General features: G+C 43.4%; 1 non-coding gene across 1 annotated transcript; it reads left to right on the top strand.

The window, feature by feature from the left end:
* The first annotated feature begins 3719 nt into the window (after window positions 1-3719).
* Window positions 3720-3826, top strand: LOC141698793 (small nucleolar RNA R71). The gene has a single exon (XR_012565295.1). It is a non-coding gene; the product is annotated as a small nucleolar RNA R71 (small nucleolar RNA).
* Window positions 3827-4142: the final 316 nt, after the last annotated feature.

The raw sequence follows: 4142 nt of genomic DNA, 5'->3' as shown, positions 1-4142 counted from the left end.
AGAAAAAACCTGCTTACAGAATACGAGCTGCCATTTTCTCACCTCCATAGTGTCCACCATAAACCGTGGAATGGCAGTCTCGTAATATCCCCTCCGTCTCACAGAACGGGATACATCTCCTGATGATCTGGTCAGCTCCCTGTCTAAACAAATATGGTTCATCCCACATATACCACTTCACCTCATGCAGAAACTTCTTCTTTTGCGCGGATGTCAAATTTGGAGGCATTATATTGCTGACAAGATAGTTTACAATATCTGCAAACCATGGTTCTTCCTCCTGAATTGCAAACAACTGCTCATCCGGAAAAGATTCATTGATTAACGTCCTATCTTGTGAAGTAGAATCGGGATTCTCCAACCTAGAGAGATGGTCAGCTACTTGATTCTCGATACCTTTTCTATCTTTGATCTCTAACTCAAATTCCTGAAGTAAAAGCACCCAACGAATGAGTCTCGGCTTCGAATCCTTCTTAGAAACCAGATAGCGAATAGCTGCATGATCAGTGAATACTGTCACTTTCGTACCAAGCAGATAAGATCAAAATTTCTCAAAGCCAAAGACTATAGCCAAAAGCTCCTTCTCAGTAGTGGTGTAGTTCAATTGGGCCCCATTTAAAGTCTTACTCGCATAGTAGACCACATGGAAGAGATTTTTCTTGCGATGTCCCAGAACTGCACCTACCGCATAGTCACTCGCGTCACATATCATCTCAAACGGTTCTGTCCAATCTGGTGCTGTAATAACTGGTGCCGTGATCAAACTCTCCTTGAGAGTCTCGAATGCTGCCAAACATTCATCATCAAATTTGAAAGGCACATCTTTCTTAAGTAAATTGCACAATGGCTTAGATATCTTTGAAAAGTCCTTGATGAATCGTCGATAAAAACCCGCATGACCGAGAAAACTACGGATTCCTTTCACTGAATTAGGTGGGGGAAGATTTTCAATGACTCCCACCTTGGCCTTGTCCACCTCCAGACCTTTGCTAGAGACCTTATGCCCAAGGATAATGCCTTCACGCACCATAAAATGACATTTCTCCCAATTAAGCACCAAATTAGTTTCCACGCATCTTTTGAGTACGGCGCACAGATTATTCAAGCATTCATCATATGAGTGTCCAAAGACGGAGAAGTCATCCATGAACACTTCGACATTATTTCCAATCATGTCAGAGAATATAGCCATCATACATCTCTGAAAGGTGGCCGGGGCGCCACATAACCCAAACGAAACTCTACGAAAAGCAAATGTGCCAAATGGACAAGTGAAGGTAGTCTTTTCCTGATCCTCTGGTGCAATACAAATCTGATTATACCCGGAATACCCATCCAGAAGACAAAAATACACATGTCCTGCCAATCTGTCAAGCATTTGATCAATAAAAGGGAGAGGGAAGTGATCCTTTCTTGTGGCTTTGTTCAATTTTCTATAATCCATGCATACTCTCCATCCTGTAACTGTTCGAGTAGGGATGAGCTCATTCTTTTCATTTGCGACCACAGTGATACCTCCCTTCTTAGGAACACATTGTATAGGGCTCACCCACGAGCTGTCAGAAATAGGATAAATGATGCCTGCATCTAGCCATTTCAGAATTTCTTTCTTCACCACCTCCTTCATGATTGGGTTCAGTCTTCGCTGCTGTTCCACAGTTGGCTTACTACCTTCTTATAACAGAATTTTATGCATACAATATGAGGGACTTATCCCCTTGATGTCTGCTATAGTCTATCCTATAGCCGATTTGAATTCTCTCAAAATCCTTAAGAGCTTGTCTTCCTCACTACCTGAAAGGTCAGCTGAAATAATAACAGGTAACGTAGATGAATCACCTAAAAAGGCGTACCTCAAGTGTTCAGGTAATGGTTTGAGCTCTAAGGTAGGCGCTTCTTCTATTGATGGTTTGAGCTTCCCTTCAGCGTTCTTGAGGTCAGAAGTACCAGGAGATTCAAATGGTATATCTAGCTTTCGCTTCCAGGGAGAAGCGTTCAGATATTGTAATTGCTCGTTGCTATCTTCATCATCACTGTCAAATTCCCCTACTAAGGCCTTTTCCAATGCATCAGACATTAGCATGTGATCGAGTTCCGAAGTAACCGCAGAATCAATCACATCCACTTTTAAGCACTCCTCATCTTCTGTAGGGAATTTCATTGCCTTGAATACGTTGAAGGTCATATCCTGATCTTGAACCCGTATAGTAAGTTCTCCTTTTTGCACATCTATCAAGGTACGGCCAGTTGCCAGGAAAGGCCTCCCCAAGATTATGGGAATCTTTTTATCTTCCTCAAAATCCAGAATAACAAAATCAGCAGGAAAGAAGAGCTTATCCACCTTGACGAGCACATCCTCAACTATGCCCCTTGGGTAAGTAATGGAACGGTCCACCAATTGTAGTGACATGTATGTGGGTTTTGGATCAGGTAGGTCCAGCTTTTTAAAGATTGACAACGGCATCTGATTAATGCTTGCTCCCAAATCACAAAGGCACTTGTCAAAAGTTAGATTGCCAATGGTGCAAGGAATGGTGAAGCTTCCTGGATCTTTCAGTTTTGGTGGTAACTTTTGTTGCAGAACCGCGCTGCATTCTTCCGTGAGAGCAACGGTTTCAAGGTCATCCAGTTTCACCTTCCTTGAAAGAATAGTCTTCATAAACTTCGCATAACTAGGCATTTGTTCCAGAGCCTCAGCGAAAGGTATATTGATGTGAAGTTTCTTGAACACCTCCAGAAACTTCCCGAACTGTCTATCCAGCTTTTATTGCTGCAATCTCTTAGGAAAAGGTGGTGGAGGATAGAGCTGTTTCTCCCCTGTATTAGCCTCAGGCAGAGTGTGTTCAACAGTAGTCTTCCTTGGTTCCGCCGCTTTCTCCCTTTGCTTAGATTCTTCATCTCGAACTTCAGCTTCGACTTCTTTTGCCTTTTCAGCATCAGCTACTTTTCCAGACCTTAAGGTAATAGCCTTGACTTGCTCTTTAGCTTCCTTCCTGCCTAGTACTTCCGTGTCACTGGGAAGAGTGCCAGGTTGACGATTGAGCACTGCATTGGCTAATTGACCGATTTGATTTTCCAAGGTCTTGATAGAAACCGCCTGACTCTTGCACAACAGCTTAAGTTCCTCAAAATCAGCACTAGTAGGTGCAGCTGCACTTCTCTGTTGAGGATATGATTGTCTTGTAGCATACTGCTGTGGTTGCTGGAATCCAGGTGGGTTAAACTGTTTACTCACTCCTTGCTGATATGGTGGCTGAATAGCATTCTGATTATTTCCCCAGCTGAAATTTGGATGATTTCTGTTGTTAGGATGATAGGTCGCTGGCACAGGCTGCTGTTGTCGCTGATAATTATTCACATACTGAACAGATTCGTTGACAAGAGAACACTGATCCGTAGCATGAGAACCTGCACAAAGCTCACAAACCATAGCTATTTGATTAACTCCATACGTAGCCAAAGAATCAACCTTCATTGATAGCGCTTGGAGCTGGGCTGCAATAGCGGTGGCTGCATCAACTTCCAGAATACCTGCTACCTTGCCTGATGTCATCCTCTGAGTTGGGTTTTGATGCTCATTTGCAGCCATCGTCTCAATAAGATTGTACGCCTCAGTATAGCTTTTAGCCCATAAGGCGCCTCCCGCTGCTGCATCGAGCATGGGTCGAGATTGAGCCCCCAAACCATTATAAAAACCAGTGATTACCATCCAATCCGGCATTCCATGATGTGGACATTTTCTCAACATTTCCTTGTAGCATTCCCAAGCCTCGCACATAGATTCTGTAGGTTGCTGTGCAAACTGAGTAAGAGCACTCCTCATAGCAGCAGTCTTTGCCATTGGATAAAACTTCACCAGAAACTTTTGCACAAGATCTTGCCACGTAGTGATTGACCCAGCTGGTTCAGAATGTAACCAGTCTTTAGCCTTATCCCTCAGTGAGAATGGGAAAAGCCTCAACTTGATAGCCTCATCAGTCACGCCATTATACTTAAAAGTGCTGCAGATCTCGACAAAATTCCTTATGTGCATGTTGGGGTCTTCAGTTGACGCTCCTCCAAAAGAAACAGAATTCTGCACCATCTGAATAGTGCCCGGCTTGATTTCAAAGGTGTTAGCTTGAATAGCCGGATGAAGGATG

This window comes from Apium graveolens, chromosome 11, assembly GCF_009905375.1.
Source record: "Apium graveolens cultivar Ventura chromosome 11, ASM990537v1, whole genome shotgun sequence".
NCBI classification, from domain to species: domain Eukaryota; kingdom Viridiplantae; phylum Streptophyta; class Magnoliopsida; order Apiales; family Apiaceae; genus Apium; species Apium graveolens.
This window is presented reverse-complemented; position numbering and strand designations above follow the sequence as displayed.